The sequence below is a fragment of the Anguilla rostrata genome, chromosome 1, assembly GCF_018555375.3.
Source record: "Anguilla rostrata isolate EN2019 chromosome 1, ASM1855537v3, whole genome shotgun sequence".
In the NCBI taxonomy this organism is placed as follows: Eukaryota; Metazoa; Chordata; class Actinopteri; order Anguilliformes; family Anguillidae; genus Anguilla; species Anguilla rostrata.
The window spans coordinates 69,692,647-69,712,317 of NC_057933.1; positions in this window are offsets into that span (position 1 = coordinate 69,692,647).

The window sequence follows — 19,671 nt, forward strand, 5'->3', positions numbered from 1 at the left end:
TTTGTGTGTGTATGTGTGTGTCTGTGTGTGTGTGCATGCGTGCGTCCGTGTGTGTGTGTGTGTGTGTGTGTGTGTGTGCGTGCACACATTCATTTTGCAGTGCACCTAACAGTTGGTACATTTCAGTGGGAGACCTGTGCTGCGATGTGATCATCAATCAGATCACCTGGACAGATACTGTCACAGCAATGTGGCAGCGGTTCACAGAGGGTCTGCCTGCTGCAGCTGTCTCTGCTGCCATTACACTGGCGCACACAGCCATGTTTTTGCCTGCCGTAAATCCATGGGCTCCTATTAGAAGAGATTTCTGTTTTTCCCCTTACTCTTACCTCACCTTCATTCCGCACTCATTCCTCCCCAGTCTCTTTCCTGCGTTGAAACACTTTCAGCCGTCTGACACAGCTGGAGATCTGCTGGGCTCCCTCTGGCCGCGACAGCTTTTCTGATGCTTGTGTAATAAGATCGACCCCTTACAATTCCAGCTGTGCTCCTGCATGAGTGGTCATTGCAAAAGAAAAACAAAAAAAAAACATAACTAATGTTTTCTAAAATTATCTAATCTGGTAGCTCACATTGCTGTGTTATTGCATGACACGTTTGCACATTTTTAATTTTAGAGAGCATCTCCGTATCATCTCACTATCTCCTCCTGGGAAGACAGAGGGCAGATTGGTGTTCCTGGCAGTGGTCCAAATTGGGACAGGCTGTATTAGAATATCGCAAGATGAGGAATTACATGGTCAAACAGACCATGAAAACTGGATTGGGATGTTGCCAGAGACCCGGGAAACTCACACTCTGCTGGAATTGCACCCGCACCCGCACCCGCACCCCAACCCCAACCCCAACCCCCAAACCCTAACTTTAGCCCTAACACCCTAACCCCTAACCCCCTAACCCCCGAAAACCCTAACCCTAACCCAAACCCGAACCCCCAAAAACCCTAACCCGTGCATGCCCTTGGTCTCCCCCGACCAACCACGCAGTCTATGTACTGTGATGAGGGGAGCCATTGTAATATTCTAAACCCTAACCCTAACCCCCGAAAACCTTAACCCTAAGCCTAACCCCCGAAAACCCTAACCCTAACCCTAACCCTAACCCCCGAAAACCCTAACCCTAACCCTCGAAAACCCTAACCCTAACCCTAACCCACGAAAACCCTAACCCTAACCCTAACCCTAACCAGTGCATGCCCTTGGTCTCCCCCGACCAACCACGCAGTCTATGTACTGTGATGGGGGAGCCATTGTAATATTCTAACCTAACACCCTGACCCCCGACCCCGACCCCGACCCCGACCCCGACCCCGACCCCGACCCCGACCCCGACCCCGACCCCTAACCCCCTAACCCCTAACCCTAACCCCGTGCATGCCCTTGGTCTCCCCCGACCAACCACGCAGTCTATGTACTGTGATGGGGGAGCCATTGTAATATTCTAAACCCTAACCCTAAGCCTAACCCCCGAAAACCCTAACCCTAACCCTAACCCCCGAAAACCCTAACCCTAACCCTAACCCGTGCATGCCCTTGGTCTCCCCCGACCAACCGCGCAGTCTATGTACTGTGATGGGGGGAGCCATTGTAATATTCTAAACCCTAACCCTAAGCCTAACCCCCGAAAACCCTAACTACCTAACCCTAACCTAACCTAACCACCCTAACCTACCTAACCTAACCCTAACCCTAACCCTAACCCTAACCCTAACCCTAACCTGGCCTGGCCTGGCCTGGCCTGGCCTGGCCTGGCCTGGCCCTGGCCTGGCCTGGCCTGGCCTGGCCTGGCCTGGCCTGGCCTGGCCTGGCCTGGCCTGGCCTGGCCTGGCCTGCCTGGCCTGGCTGGCCTGGCCTGCGGCCTGGCCTGGCCTGGCCTGAGCCTGCCTGGCCTGGCCTACCTACCTGTTGCCTGCCTGGCCTGGCCTACCTGGCCTGCCATTCCTCCAGCTGGCCTGGCCTACCTATGCCTGCCTGAGCCTGGCCTGGCCTGCCTGGCCTGCCTAGCCTGCCTGGCCTGGCCTAGCCTGGCCTGGCCTGGCCTGGCCTCCTGCACGTGGCCTGCCTGCCTGCCATGGCCTGGCCTGGCCTGGCCTGGCCTGCCTGGCCTAGCCTGGCTGGCCTGGCCCTGGCCTGGCCTGGCCTGGCCTGGCCTGGCCTGGCCTGCGCCTGGCCTGGCCTGGCCTGGCCTGGCCTGGCCTGGCCTGCCTGGCACGTGCTGGCCTGGCCTGGCCATGGCCTGGCCTGGCCTGGCCTGGCCTGGCCTGGCCTGGCCTGGCCTGGCCTGGCCTGCCTGGCCTGGACCTGGCCTGGCCTGGCCTGCCCATGCCTGGCCTGGCCCTGGCCTGGCCCTGCCTGGCCTGGCCTGCCTGGCCTGGCCTGGCCTGGCCTGGCCTGGCCTGGCCTGGCCTGGCCTGGCCTGCCTGGCCGGCCTGGCCTGGCCTGCGCTGGCTGGCCTGGCCTCTTTGGCCTGGCCTGGCCTGGCCATGGCCTAGCCTGGCCTGGCCTCCGTGGCCTGGCCTAGGCCCTGGCCTGGCCTGGCCTGGCACTGCCTGGCCTGCACTGGCCTGGCCTGGCCTGGCACTGGCCTGGCCTGCCTGGCTGGCCTGGCCTGGCCTGGCCTGCCTGGCCTGGCCTGGCCTGGCCTGGCCTGGCCTGGCCTGGCCTGGCCTGGCCTGGCCTGGCCTGGCCTAGCCTGGATGGCCTGGCCTGGCCTGGCCTGGCCTGGCCTGGCCTGGCCTGGCCTGGCCTGGCCTGGCCTGGCCTGGCCTGGCCTGCCTGGCCTAGGCCTGGCCTGGCCTGGCCTGGCCTGGCCTGGCCTGGCCTGGCCTGGCCTGGCCTGGCCTGGCCTGGCCTGGCCTGGCCTGGCCTGGCCTGGCCATGGCCTGAGCCTGGCCTGGCCTGAGCCTGGCCTGGCCTGGCCTGGCCTGGCCATGGCCTGCCTGCATGGCCTGGCCTGGCCTGGCCTGCTGGCCTGGCCTGGCCTGGCCTGGCCTGGCCTGGCCTGGCCATGGCCTGGCCTGGTTGACCTGGCCTGGCCTGGCCTGGCCTGGCCAGGCCTTGGCCTGGCCTGGCCTGGCCTGGCCTGGCCTGGCCTGGCCTGGCCTGGCCTGGCCTGGCCTGGCCTACTTGCCTTGCCTGGCTACTCCTGGCCTGGCCTGCCTGTTGCCTTTGAGCCTGCCTGCCTGCGCCCTGGCCTGGCCTGGCCTGGCCTACCTGGCCTGGCCTGGCCTGGCCGCTGGCCTGGCCCTGGCCACTGGCCTGGCCTGGCCTGGCCTGGCCTGGCCGGCCTGGCCTGGCCTGGCCTGGCCTGGCCTGGCCTGGCCTAGGCTGGCCTGGCCTGGCCTGGCCTGGCCTGGCCGGCTGCCTGGCCTGGCCTGGCCTTAGGCCTAGGCCCTGGCCTGCCTGGCCATGGCCTTGGCCTGGCCTGGCCTGGCCTGTGCCTGGCCTGGCTGGCCTGGCCTGGCCTAACCTAACCCTAACCCTAACCCTAACCCTAACCCTAACCCTAACCCTGGAGCACCACTTTCTGGCAAACGCCTTTTTGTTTTTTTTTCCTGTCCCCTATCCAAGTACTCACCCTGCTCAGTACTTGCACCTTCAAACAGAAGGATGCAGAAGGGTAAGGTAGAACAACTACGAGGAGGAACAAGACATTCTGGTCGGCAGTTTTACTGTATTAATATACATATTTGAAAATGAAATTCCAAAGTTTAGTATTACTCACATGGTGTAGGCAGTAAATTAATATGCAGTTTAGTACTGTTTTGAGCATCCAATATTGCCTTAGTACAATATTATTCCCTTAGTGACTAATGCATTACAATAAGCTTCAATTCTGCATTTGTAATGTAGGTATATCTTGTCATTAAATAATAAATACATTGGCCTTGTGTTGCACGTTCCATAATGTAATGACTCTCCTGTGTGGTGCCTTTGCATGAATGGACCAAAAGTAATCATCTGGAGCAGATTCAGTTAGTGGGGTACTCTCCAAATCCCTACTCACTGGTGCCTCCTCTGGTCATGTGAGTGCCTGCAGTCAGCCATTTCCTGCAGCATCAGTGACACAGCCCTCTGGCAATGCACCTGTGGCACCCCAGCCGGCTCAATACGCAATAAAAAGAAGAGGTTGCCAGGATACACACGTTTTCAGGAATGTGCCACCCTGAAATGAAGGAGGATGTTGCAGGGATGGGGCATTTATTTTCAATTGCCCAATTCAAATTAGAGTGAAATTAGGGGAAACCATTTTAAGTGGCTGGAAAATCAAATTGGACTATCAGTTATTTAGACAATTTTGCATTGTAAAAAATCAATAAGTAGACAAGCAGCTGTGTTACAAAGTAGACCTGTTGCTGAAAAGGCTTGTTTAAAGCGCACAAGGAAACACTATATAATAATAAAGAAGACAGGAACAATATTGTTGACTCTGTGTTTTGGGAAATATGCCAATTACTTCAAATTATTCAAAGAATGAAGTAAGCATATTAGAGCGCAATGCAGTTTGTGCCTAGACATCGCATTACTGTTATGTGCCAGGAAAGCAACCTTCAAAAGACATCGTAATACAGTACACAGTTCAAGGTACGTAACTGATTGTGATTGTGTGCTTACTACACAACTGACACAAATTAATTTGAACGGCAATGCCTGTTACATGAAAGAAAGCCTTATGTCCCTTATTTTATCCGATTTAGGAAGTATAGATCGTTGTTGTGCACCCATCTAGTATATTTGAACGCTTTTTGAGATCTAATCAAAGGCTGTTTTCAGTTTCTTTTACATTTATATTCAACAGTAACCCCAAGACAGACATTTTATGGCTTTTTTCACTGCCCTTTTCTAATATTCTGGAGTACCCCAATCAACTAGCTAGTGGTTCATTTATCAGTCAGGACAGAGAGTGGAGGCTCCAAGGGAATGTCTGCAAAAATGAACAGTGGGAGGGATTTTATCTTGTTTCTACAGATGAGTCTTAGTTTGGCGAGTTGCCTATGAAAATGCCATCTTGCACACAAATATGATTGTACGTCGTGCATGATGTCCATCCCTGCAAATCATATTTTGATTGAAAATATTGAAGGCATTAACATCTGTATGAGACGTATGAATGCTGCATGTTGTTGTTCACATACACCGCAAATCACATTGTCAATTCCAATATATGCATTTCTTTGTAGACCCCTTGTTATTTATGACATTGCTCAAGGGTACAGTATTAATGCCCCATCTGGGATATGAGGCTATTTGAGATCAATGTGGTGTGTGTGTGTGTGTGTGTGTGTGTGTGTGTGTGTGACATTTAAAGGCCTGGACCCCACTGTAGCGCAGGCAATATAATAGGCCATTTTTTATGCTCCGGATACAGCCATTTATTTTATACCGTAGAATTGCAAATGACAATAATTGAGCATATCACATATATGTACAAAATGTAATTTTAGAATTCATGACTTTAGTCTTGTGACCCAGTCGTTAGTAGTGACTTTTGATATAATGCCACTGATAAAGTTAAATCTATTGAACTAGAGAGATTATTATGAGCAAATATCTAACTGTTGGAAAAACATATTTTAAATATTTTGCTATTTGTATTTTGTGAGCATGAAACAATATTATTATAGTATATGTGTTCAAATGCATCAGACAGAGGTCATGTTTTCAAAATGCTCCGAATACATCCTGGCCTCCCTTCCATTAGACAGTTTTTATTTAAATAAATTCTTTGTGTTTCTCTCCCTCTACTTGTGTTTTGTAAATATGATATCTCTGCTTATTCACTTCCCTGGCCTATTATTTTAAAAAAAAATGTTATTTCATTTCTTGAATTGGTGATACTTCAAATGTTTTAAATCCTTCTTAATAGAAATATCACCCTTTTCCGATTACTTCTATGGCTAGAATTAGGGTGAGGGTTTCAGGTTTGAATTTGGTTAGGGTTAGATATATGGCAGCTTTAGAGGCAAGGTTTTGGTTATGCTTTGGAACTAGGGAAATTATTAGGACAAGGGATATTTTTTTAGTTGATTGACCCAAATGTTTTCACTTTTGGCATGTAAGGGGATATAGTCCAATGTATTATGGCATTTTGTTATGTTCTTCAGTCAACTGATGATATTTAAATGGTTTTGTTTCCATCATACAATAAATATTTAATACCAAAATATGGAAGATGACTTCTAGGGCTATAGGTATGGTTTAGGGTTAGAATCAGGGTTGGGGATATGGTTAAGGTTGGGACTACAGCAGGTTTCAGGGTTGAGACAAGCTTCAGATTATATTTAGGAACTAGGGAAACAATTAGTGCAAGGGTTGTTCTTTGGATTAAGAATGTTCTTTTTTAGACGTAAGGGTATTGTATAATTTTATCTTTTTTCAGTGAAATAAACTGTTTACAAAGCAGAAGAGAAGAGTTCATGTTTAGATCCTGTCAGATAATATAAGTAATTAAATAGACATCAATTTCATGGTCAGCATTAGTGGGGGAAATGTGAAGGACTGTTCAATCAAAAAAAAAAAACATCTGTAAATAGTTTATATAACGTCACATACGACTGGTTAAAATGCAAATGAATGCATCGCAGGGACATCGCATGGTTGTACATATAGTAGCCTTTTATATGGTTCCAGCAGAATTACATACATTTTTCATATAAATAAAGCTGAATATTTAATATTAAAGAATAATCATAGTTCCTCGTCAGTGGTACTTCTTGGCATTATTTAATTGAGAAGCTTACAGCAATGGTTTGCATGTGGCTGGATGTGCCAGTCCATTAACTGGCATCCATGCATCTCTCCTTAGAGTTGTTCATGCACTACCAAACTATCCATAAAGGGGGTCTTAAATGGGTCACACACGGAGTGCTTCTGAACTCCCATGAAGAATATCAGCAACCCTGCATTACAAATAAAACTGAATATATGATTACAGTCACATTTCACCATGACATCACTAATCCATTATTATATGGATCGCTATTCACAATCTTGTTGATGGACAAGAAACATTTCTTCTCATCAATATTCATGAAAGAGAGTCAATGAACTCTGCATATTATAAGAGATAATTTATTGATATTATTTGCCTGCTTGCATGAGTGACTGGATGCAGACTTATTTGCATTGAGCCAGAGAAGGTCATGTACAGTAGTTCCTTGGGGGTACTGGGGTACTAGGGGTTAAATAATAAATTGTATTATTTAAAATGTAATATTTTATATGAATTAATCATTTTTTCTTTTTTTTCAATGCTGTAGTTTTAAGCAACTTTTGCACATGATAGAGATGATAGAGAGCTGTTTACCAATTAAATGATTATTAATTCCCTTGAAACAAATTCCTATTTTCTAAAATATCATTCACTTTATTTTTATTGAAGGTCCCTTGTAGTGTACATGGGTTTCAGCACAGTATAAATACGCTTCTTGAGATTAAGGCCAGGGCCTCGTGTCCCCTACAGAGGACAAAAATTAATTGCTGGGTCTTAGGACGGTAAGTTGCCGGGACCCCATCTGGCTTCGGATCCATGTCTGTTGTCTATGGCTCCATAGCACTAACAGCCCTCTCAGGCGCATGTTCACAGTGCGGTTATTTTCAACATGCTAAGGTCATTGGTCATCTGTCTTTGACACCCGCCCTGCAGCCCAACGTCCTCTGCAGATGTGCTCCTCTTCACAGGGAGCCTGGGAACGGTGTTCGGGGGGAATAGGAGTAATTATCACTTTTTTTAACCATGTGACAGCCACGGTGGCAGCGGTGCAGCTGGGCCGAGCCCCCACTGTCACACGCTCCCATCCCCAGCACCAGCTGGAGGAACGGCCCCACTGACCGCAGGCCTGGAGCCTGGTGAGCTGCCAAGGGAAACTGGAACTTGAACTTGACTCTGCTGGAACTTCAAGGAGCCCTGCACTCCCTTGGCGTGTCCCCTTCTGGATGAAGCCAGTTATATTCCTCCATTGCAGGGCTCCGGGTAAGAGACACGCGTAGATGATTGCAAGCCTTCCCCCATCCCTATCTTACATCGCTCTTCCTCTCACTTTGAGCGCTTATGTTACACACATGCCCACTCATGCTGACGCACACTGTGCACTGTTGCACTCTTGCTGGTGTCTTGTCTGTTTTGTCCATCCTCAGACCCATGAGCTGTAGCCCGACAGGATATCATAGCTTACCCCACAATAAGGAAGTCAGGGTGACAACCAATGCTCCCCCCTCTGCCACCATGATAACCAGCTCCTCAGACCCATGAGCTGTAGCCCGACAGGATATCATAGCTTACCCCACAATAAGGAAGTCAGGGTGACAACTGATGCACCCACCTCCGTCGCCATGATAACCAGCCCTATTCACAACCAAACACGCATGTCCAGCGGAGCTTCTGCAATTCACAAGCAAGAGCTCCCATCACCCTACACCTTCACCCTTCATCTAAACCTGTGTCTCCTTCATCGCAGATACCATCACGCATCTGAGACACGAACACGTGTGTCAGACAGCAAGCATCCACGCCGTGATTCACTGTGGTCGGGCTTGTCATCCCATTCATTACTGCCATGCCTGACGTCAATGCGCTGAAGGTTGACTACCCTGCTTCATTACATTTTAATTTCCCCAGTGTATTGACGCAACTTTTGAAATGCGCCGTAGTTTGCTGCTCTCTCTCTCTCTCTCTCTCTCTCTCTCTCTCTCTCTCTCTCTCTCTGGATGGTCCAGCAGTGCCCCTGAACCCTCCAATGTGGGAGGAAGTCCCGCAGCCCTCGACCGTTGCGTTTCCATGGGAACCTGCGCCGAACAGCGCAGAGTTATGTAGCCGCGTTATTGTCTCATATTGACGTAACCATGGCCGTCTCTGTCTCCATGGCTGTGCAGGTGGAGGGGGGCAGTGGCGGTGCAAGCCAGAGTGTCCGAGAGCAAGGTTGCCGTGGTGACCAGAACGGAGGCAATAGCAGCGGGGGAAAGGAGGGGCTTCGCAGATGTAGGCTACAGGCACACATAACTCACTTTGCGCTACAGTATGATGCATGGTGAGCTGTTCGCCACACATAATGACACAACGTACTGTACGCAGTGTAGCGTAATAGTCACCAGGGACTTCAAGCATCGACTGTGGGCACAGTTATGGTGTTATGAATTAAATCTGTGTTCTTTTGTGCATGCGTGAATTTGACTAGCTCCCGTCTGTCGCCATAGCCTGCTGATCTGCAGCATGAAAGTAGTTCGTTCCCCATAGAAGATCAGCAGGCTAACAGTGGCGGATGGAAGCAAACTGTAACAGTGCTAGGCTAACACACTCTCATTTCACCCATTTGTGCTGTAGCATGCATTCATATTAACACACACTAAGCACAGACACAGTTGCATGGACTCTCACTCACTAACTCACACATTCTGACACACACTGCGCACTGCGCACTGTTGCCCTCTGGCTGGTGTCTCGTCTGTTTTGTCTATCCTCAGACCCATATGCTGTAGCCTGGCAGGATATCATAGCTTACCCCACAACAAGGAAGTCAGGGTGACAACCAATGCTCCCCCCTCTGCCACCATGATAACCAGCTCCATTCACAACCAAACACGTGGACACACTTCTACAAGTGCTGGGCCATCCGCTCCTCATCTTTATCTTTCTTCAGTTACTTTTAAAATCATTTTAATTACTTAGCTTTGATGTAATTACTTCAATTACTTTTAAATTACTTTGAAAGCTTTGCATGGCCTAGCTAGCACCTTCCTATATTTCTGAGCTGTTAGTGGCGTACAGTTCTGGGAGACTGCTCAGAGATTGCTCTGTGAGGGCCCCAAGCTCTGGAATTCACTGCCTGTGAACATTCAAAAGGCAGAAACAGTTGACAGTCTTAAGTCGCTTTTAAAAACTTCTTCTTTTTGTTTTTTTGGATTGGCCTTAGGGTGAATTATGTTTTCCTTTTATGTCATTTTTTATTTTATTGTGTATTTCAATATTCTCTTATCTCTTTTTCATGCTGTCTATGTTTTGTTAGTCTAGTTTCACCTAGTTGTCTAGTGTTACTTTGGTTTATTTAATCCTCTCTTCTCTATTGTTTTGGAAAGCACTGTGAGTGCCAAGTTCTGAAAAGCACTGAATAAATAAAGTTATTATTATTATTATTGTTCTTGTTGTTGTTGTTGTTATTATCATTATTATTATTATTTCTCTCCTTCTCTTGCACACACACAAGATGTACAGACACTAGGCCCAGCCCTCCTATTTACAGGCCTCATTACAGACCACTCTTCTCACACAAACCCGACACTACTGGGAGTCTCCACCGCAGCCACAGGTGCGGCCTTCCCATTGGCTGGCTGTACAGGCCAGGGGTTCCATTCTTTCACAGTCAGACACGGCCTGCTTATATTCCACCTCAGGGAAGCCTAAGTCACCCCGGAGCCTGTGATATAGCAGCGTTTACTCCACGCAGTCCATAAACCCTGGCCCTCCTCTCCCGGAGGGACGGAACTGCTTACCACTGCTGCAGGGTTTATGAGGAAAGCGTTTATGTCTGAGGGATGGAATCAATTCAGTCATTTCATCTGGTTCCATTAAGCCCTGTGGTCTGATCAATGAACTTACATATAAATAATCCAAAAGTTCCATTAGTTCAACTAGCTTAGCTGATCAATGTCTTTCATATGACTTCAGTCGGCCAAAATTAATGAGGTGACAGTAAACCATGCTCTTAAATGTTGGGGATCAAACTGATTCATTGCTCTGAGCCCTTAGAAATGGATAGCGCAACGGATCCCAATAAAACCAGCGGGACCAGAATTGCCCCTCGTGTACGGGGATGTGGGAGTCGTGGAGCCAGTCACGGTGCAGTTTATGCGTCGTTTTATGTAATGAGAGGCGCTTTCACTGAGACGCATCCTGAGCAGCACGGTACGACACACAGCAGACTATTACAGTGCGAGGAAGTGTAAAATAAATTACCCAGTGTCCTCGGCTTAATGAAATGCGTTGCATTAACCGCGCAGTTCTTCCAGAGGCTGCAGTGATGAAGGAAGGCGTATGCCGTCGTGGGGCCACTGCAGTGTGTCGGAGGGAGTGAGGCCTGCCTCAAGCGGAGGAAAGTGTCGTACAGTTTGGGCAGTCCGGCGTGTAACTACCTGCCACATTCCAACAGAGCGAGAGGCATAACGGCACCCCACACACTGTTTTTAAACAGCTTTTTAAAAGGTGCCTCACCTTAGTGTTTATATTTTCCTAACACCGTTCCTGGGAAATACTGGCTCAGAGTAACACGCTTATTATCCTCATCCTCACACATCCAAGTGTGAGACTTGCAAGTAGGCTGAGATTTTCAGTGATGCAAGTCCAATTAAAATAGCTAGGTGCTTCCACTCCGGCAAAATGTATGTCTTGTAAATAAATTCTGAGATAATATAACATATTTTAAGCTATAAAAAATACGTAACATGTAAGTATAACATAAAGCAATGTCACAACGGATGTAATATATATTTATTTCTGCACAAGCAGCCTTATTTGCTTAGCACATTAACTGAATTATATTTGTTTTTGGACAAACCTAGAATGACCTCCCATAATTTAAACCGGAGGAAACCGCAAGCATAATTGCCTCAATGGTCCAAGAGGCCTATTATTTCTGACAACTCACGAGGACAGATGGCTCATCGCTGACACTTGCTGCTGTGCAGAATGAAGCAGCTTCAGGAGTCCAGTACATCAGGGAGAGAAGTTGAGATGAGGCGGAGGATAAAACAGTCCAGAAAGATTTATATTACTGACACCGCAAATCAAAGTAAAATCCTGTTTGAAGGAATATTTTAACTGGCAAAAAGTAGCATGTAGAAATCAGCACAGATTCAACAGACAGTGCAATGTGACAACACAATAAATATAAAAAGTGTTCATTTTGGCAAGTTCTTTTTTAAATTATGATATTAAGTGGACTTTTAACAGAAAACTGTCCATATAATTGGCCATATCTGTGTCTTTCGGTGTTTTGTTTTCTTAGTGTGCATGTTTCGAAGGCAATACAAAAAATTTCTGCCTGTCTGTCTGTGTGTCTGCCAGTCTGTCTGTATGTCTGCCGGCCTCTATGCTGGCCAGTCTGTCACTCTCTCTGTCTGCCTGCCAATTTGTCTGTCTGTCTGCCTGCTAGTCTTTCTGTATATCTTCCGGCCTCTCTGCTGGCAATTCTGTCTGTCTGTCCGTCTGCCTAACCTGTCAGCCTGCTAGTCTTTCTGTATATCTGCCGGCCTCTCTGCTGGCCAGTCTGTCTGTCTGCCTATCTGTCAGCCTGTCAGCCTGCCAGTCTGTCTGTCTGTCTGTCTGTCTGTCTGTCAGGCAGAGGACCTGAGGCTGTTCCATCCTGAGCAAGGTTGTGTTTGAGAACCTAGTCAAGCTCAGCACAGTGACTAGATCACTGTCACTGCACTGGAGGTGAGAATATATTTGCAACTGTGCCAAAACAGCAAATATAAACTAACTGTACACTTGCTGGGCCTTACGAAACTGTTGAATGAGCATTTTAAAATCATAATTCTTGTGTCAAAGGTATAAAATCATTTACTGCAGCTCTCTTAGTCAACAGTGTAACACACATAAAGTAAGGAAGATGAGGAAATGTTAGAAAAATAATGATAACAGCAATATTATTGTTATATCTATTCTTAAAATACAATACTTGATTGTGTGGCTGTTGGAGTAAATGGCTCTAGTTTTGGGTGAGTTGTGCCTAGTTGTGTTCTGTTGTGCTCAGCCATCTGTTAGCCTGGTGCTCCAGACCATGCGTTATGTTAGCTAGCTACATAGTTAAGTACTCTACATGGTCTGGGCTGGCTGTTGTCTTTTCTCATTAAACTCTGTTGTCCGTGAAAGTTTTTACCTAAGACCTTTTATGGAGTGAGGCCTCTCACTGTAGCTATACGTCCTTGGCTTTTCATTGGTGCAGTATGCAAACCGTGAAACACTACTTTGCTAGCAATGGCTAAGATGCGGGTGAAAGCCAGTCTAGTGTTCTACACCCAGCTGTGGAGAAGTGTTGTGCTTGTCTGTGTATGACCAGCAGGGACAGCAGTTTTGATTAATTCAGTTCTGCAGATTGCTTTTTCGGGGGTGCGGTGGGGTTTGGTGCGGGGGGTGGGGGGTGGGGGGTTAGGAACATTACACCCTCCTTGCTCCATGACACTCACACTAGCATAGCAGGCAAAATAAACTGACTGGATTTTGTGTGTGTGTGTATATACGTGAGTGTGTGTGTGTGTGTGTGTGCATCCTAGCATGTGGGACCCCATGAGTGTCCCAGAAGATAACAGACAAGTCACAAAATTAGATTTTTGGTGTGTGACAGCCAATTTGAACCCCATGAAGAGCTGTTATCTCATTTGTAGCAGTACTGAGTTACCCCAGGCTACACCATTGTGCCACTCAAATAGAAAAGACCTAAATTTTAAAACTCATCACTGAATTTCTGTTGATGCCTGTGCCACCAGTATTAATTATGATTTTCTGGGTAGAAAAGAATTGGGCCATTAATTTTAAATCATGCACTTATTTTCTTGCATGAAATTTATGTTGCATGCCTGCAGTTCATAATTTCACTTCTGCACCACACACATTTCTGAGGTTTATTGAAGGCATAGGAATGGGTGTATCATACAGAGATGAAGGAGATACTGGTCAGTGCATCACATGCATACAAGACTGGACAGCCGGCTTCTGTTAAAAGGAAAATGAATTAGTATGACATTACCCAGTTCAGAGGGGATTGTTTTAGTTGCTTCTCATTAGTCCCCACCTTTGCGTTGCAGCTTAACAATTACGCCTAGGTGATTTAATGTTATCTCTCTGCATGAGTAGTCCAAGCTAACAATTGCATGGGTCAATGGTCGATTACATATCTACGTCACCATGGATGTCTCATAGCCGCTAGGAGTAAAGGCCTTTACTATGTCGTAACACTAAAGGCTGTTTTATACTTCTGCATAGTACACGTAAAAATTGGTCTGGCGGATTCAAAGACTAAACAAACTCACCCGAGATTGTCTTCAAATGGATCCATGCCAAAGAAAAGTATTGATTCATCCTCTCAAAACGCTTTTACTAACAAACTTCTATTAGCAAAAAACGAAATATCAACTCGCCATCCCTGCTACCTGCGTGCTGTGCACAGAGTACCGTATTATTTATTCAGACATTGGCAGACTACAGCATAAATTGCGGCTTTTGTTCAAATTCAATATTAGTAATTGCAGCGAGAAACTGCAGCTGTAGACACAAGATAGTTTATATTATGGTAGCAACAGAACGAAGCGGACTGTATATGTATTACCGTCATTGTATTATTATACAATGAACCAAAAATATTGTCTAGTAGCATGTGTACGTATGAAAATAAAAATATCTAATAAATGCATATTTTTTGGGGAAAACATTTTTTGTTTCTTAAATGACCTCAAATATATTATTTTTCATTTGTATTATTTTGTTCATGATATTTATTTTGTTGTCCGGAAATTCTAAATGGGTTTTCTGATGTTTTCAAATGTACCAATGGCATCAATTAGGGTTTAGGGCTCAAACTAGGGTAAAGCAAGGGTTAGGGTTAAGAAAACGGTAAGTCGGAGGGTAGAGACAAGAATACGGTTGTGTTTAGCAGCTTGAAGAAAGGTAAGGACATGGGTTTGTTCATGATTTTGAATGAACTAAAAAATTTCTCTACTAGCATGTATACCTATGACCATACAAAAGGTGTAATAAATGCATGTTTTCTTAAGGAAAACATTTATGTGTTTTAAATGACCTCATACATATTATTTTGTGTAGGTATTATTGTCTTCATGATATTTTCCTTGTTTTACATCAATATTAAATGGCTCTTCTGATGTTTTCAAAGGTACCAATGGTTTCAATTAGGGTTCAAGGCTCAAAGTAGGGTTCAGCTAGGGTTAGGGTTAGGAGAACGGTAAGTCTGAGGGTTGAGGTAAGTTTACGGTTGTGTTTAGCAGCTTGAAGAAAGTTAAGGACATGGGTTTGTTCATGATTTTGAATGAACCAAAAATTTTCTCTAGTAGCATGGTTTATGACCATCCAATATGTGTAATAAATGCATATTTTTTTAGGGAGAACATTTTTGTTTTTTAAATGACCTCATACATATTATATTGCATTGGAATTATAGTATTCATGATATTTACCTTGTTTCCATCAATTTTAAATGGGTTTTCTGATGTTTTCATAGGTACCAATGGCTTCAATTAGGGTTTAGGGCTCAAACTAGGGTTCAGCTAGGGCTAGGGTTAGGAGAACGGTAAGTCTGAAGGTTGAGGCAAGTTTACGGTTGTGTTTAGCAGCTTGAAGAAAGGTAAGGACATGGGTTTGTTCATGATTTTGAATGAACCAAAATTTTTCTCTAGTAGCATGGTTTATGACCATCCAATATGTGTAAAAAATGCATATTTTTTAGGGAGAACATTTTTGTTTTTTAAATGACCTCATACATATTATATTGCATTGGAATTATAGTATTCATGATATTTACCTTGTTTCCATCAATTTTAAGTGGGTTTTCTGATGTTTTCATAGGTACCAATGGCTTCAATTAGGGTTTAGGGCTCAAACTAGGGTTCAGCTAGGGCTAGGGTTAGGGTTAGGGTTAGGAAAACGGTAAGTCTGAGGGTTGAGGCAAGTTTACGGTTGTGTTTAGCAGCTTGAAGAAAGGTAAGGACATGGGTTTGTTCATGATTTTGAATGAACCAAAAATTTTCTCTAGTAGCATGGTTTATGACCATCCAATATGTGTAATAAATGCATATTTTTTTAGGGAGAACATTTTTGTTTTTTAAATGACCTCATACATATTATATTGCATTGGAATTATAGTATTCATGATATTTACCTTGTTTCCATCCATTTTAAGTGGGTTTTCTGATGTTTTCATAGGTTCCAATGGCTTCAATTAGGGTTTAGGGCTCAAACTAGGGTTCAGCTAGGGCTAGGGTTAGGGTTAGGGTTAGGAAAACGGTAAGTCTGAGGGTTGAGGCAAGTTTACGGTTGTGTTTAGCAGCTTGAAGAAAGGTAAGGACATGGGTTTGTTCATGATTTTGAATGATCCAAAATTTGTCTCTAGCTAGCATGTTACTGACCATACAAATGTGTATTAAATGCATGTTTTTTAGGAGAACATTTTGTTTTTTAAATGACCTCATACATATTATTTGGTAGGTAGATTACTTGTCTTCATGTATTTTCGTGGTTTTCATTTTATAGTTAAATGGTTTCTGATGTTTTCAAAGGGTCAGATGGTATTAGGTTAGGGTCAAGCTCAGTAGGGTTAGCTGGTGTTAGGTTAGGAACGAAGTCTGAGGGTTGAGGCAAGTTTACGGTTGTGTTTAGCAGCTTGAAGAAAGGTAAGGACATGGGTTTGTTCATGATTTTGAATGAACCAAAAATTTTCTCTAGTAGCATGGTTTACGACCATCCAATATGTGTAAAAAATGCATATTTTTTTAGGGAGAACATTTTTGTTTTTTAAATGACCTCATACGTAATATATTGCATTGGAATTATAGTATTCATGATATTTACCTTGTTTCCATCAATTTTAAGCAGGTTTTCTGATGTTTTCATAGGTACCAATGGCTTCAATTAGGGTTTAGGGCTCAAACTAGGGTTCAGCTAGGCTAGTTAGGGTTAGGGTTAGGAGAACGGTAAGTCTGAGGGTTGAGGCAAGTTTACGGTTGTGTTTAGCAGCTTGAAGAGAGGTAAGGACATGGGTTTGTTCATGATTTTGAATGAACCAAAAATTTTCTCTAGTAGCATGGTTTATGACCATCCAATATGTGTAAAAAATGCATATTTTTTAGCGAGAACATTTTGTTTTTGAAATGACCTCATACATTATATTGCATTGGAATTATAGTATTCATGATATTTACCTTGTTTCCATCAATTTTAAGTGGGTTTTCTGATGTTTTCATAGGTACCAATGGCTTCAATTAGGGTTTAGGGCTCAAACTAGGGTTCAGCTAGGGCTAGGGTTAGGGTTAGGGTTAGGAAAACGGTAAGTCTGAGGGTTGAGGCAAGTTTACAGTTGTGTTTAGCAGCTTGAAGAAAGGTAAGGACATGGGTTTGTTCATGATTTTGAATGATCCAAAATTTGTCTCTACTAGCATGTATACCTATGACCATACAAAAGGTGTATTAAATGCATGTTTTCTTAAGGAAAACATTTATGTTTTTTAAATGACCTCATACATATTACTTTGAGTAGGTATTATTGTCTTCATGATATTTTCCTTTTTTTACATCAATATTAAATGGGTTTTCTGATGTTTTCAAAGGTACCAATGATTTCAATTAGGGGTCAAGGCTCAAACTAGTGTTCAGCTAGGGTTAGGGTTAGGATAGCGGTAAGTCTGAGGGTTGAGGCAAGTTTACGTTTTTGTTTACTTCGTAGGACCCCTAATAATAATCCTAACAGATGCAATAAGATTCCACCAGCTTCGCTGCTTGGACCCCTAATAAATAGACCTCATGATAGTCTTCATCTTATATCAGTTTTATTTGGGACACAGTGCGTCTATTGCTGACTCTAGTGTGAGACTCCATCCATGACTTTCTACAGCCACCCTGAGGACATTATGAGTATTACAACTGTTCAGAAAAGATGGTATGTCCTGTTTATTCAGGAAAAGGTTCTTTTTTTCCTCATTGTGAGAAGAGATTGATTTTGTCACTAGTCCCTCACAGACTACCAAAACATAATTATATTATGGATATTTAACCCGTTTTTCACTGTTATTTAATTATATCGTGATTTTCATTTCATTCATTTACATAGCCTACCTCTGTGATTAGACTGAGAATGAGAGGGAAAAGTGGCCTATACTGCCAAGCTATAGGAAAGCAACTATGCAAAATAAATGAAAGTTTATTTTCAAATTATTGCATCATTTTAGTGTACTGAAACTACATGTTGCTGTTCATTAAATAAATAAATTCAACAAATTAGCTAAAAGCCTGGATTCTCATTCATATTTCCTTATTTAAAATTAAATAGCTTATATTTTGAATAGTAAAACATTGCAGTTTAAGAACCACTGATAGTACTCACATCTGCCGTCTAAGTTTGGTTCCATTGTCACCATATTGCATCACATCCTTCCACAGCCACTGAAATGCAGGCTTTCCTGTGCAATGCCAACAAAGTACAGGTGCATTTCCTTCATTTAAGAATGTTACTCACACGTGCACGCACACACACACACACAAGCACACAAACATACACACACACACACACACACACACACACACACGCACGCACACAAACAACACACACACACACACACACACACACGCACGCACACAAACATACACACACACACACGCACGCACGCACGCACACAAACATACACACACACACACACACACACACACACACGCTCACAAACATACACACACACACACGCACACAAACACACACAAACATACACACACGCACGCACGCAAACACACACACATGCACGCACGCACACAAACATACACACACACACGCACACAAACACACACACACACGCACGCACACAAACATACACACACACACACACACACACACGCACGCACACACACAATGGTCCAAACTGAGGGGCCTTTCCCAGCCCTGCTGTGAACCCTTTCACCACCTATGAAACCTGACTGGCAGATCCACCTCTTCCACAGTATGAACCTCTTCCCTCTGTCATTGACCCACATCCCTCTGTTTCTCTCCATTAGTCTGGCTCAGAATTAGATTTGGACAAATGAAGAATGACCTTTACCCATTGCTTGAAAAGCTTTTGAAACACGGAAACAGACCGACATTTTATGTAGGAAAAAAAAAGGGATACATCTTTTTCTCTCACTGTCTTTTTCCATTAACCTATTTTATGTCTGTGTGGGCAGAGCTGGGTCACAGTGCTCAGGGTGAGAGCTGGACTCTCAATAGCATCCATTCTATGGCTGTTACCGGTGTCTGTCCATCACAGAGCTTCTCATCGTCACGGCCTTGCGTGTGTATCTCCCAGGCTCACTGCTTTGCGTGTTTGTATTTCTCAGGCAGTGTCACGTGTGTGCATCTGCATATCACTCAGAGTGTGATGCGCACTTGCGTATACAGCTGCGTTATCACTTGCGTATATAGCTGTGTGTTATTACTTGCGTATATTGCTGCGTGTAACATTGATACATTTAGGTAATAATTATAGTTTGAGTGAGAGACTGCGTGCGTGTGTGTGGTGAAAAATACATCCGAATCACAGACTGTGCTCATTAGTGAATAAATGAATTTCTAAGAAAAGGACAAAAAGTCCAGACATTTATTTACCCAAATAAAAATCAAACAAGCCACTTCAGTTGAAAACACGTCCCTCCCCACCCAATATTATCATTTTGTACTGGGTTATGCTGTCAGTGTTCACCCAAAATAAAACCCATATAAAATGTCCTGTTTGTTATCCCCCTCATAGTTCAAATGAGATCTACATCATTGAGGGTAGTAACTGTGTAGTTGCTTCTTGAAACATCTCTTTGCTTTGTGTGTCTTTTCCATGCCAGGTATGCCATGCATCAACCCCGTCTCCTCATGCCACCGTCATGTGTAAAATTCCCTTTCCATTGTTCCCTCATCTGCCTATCCTCCCCTCCCCCTCA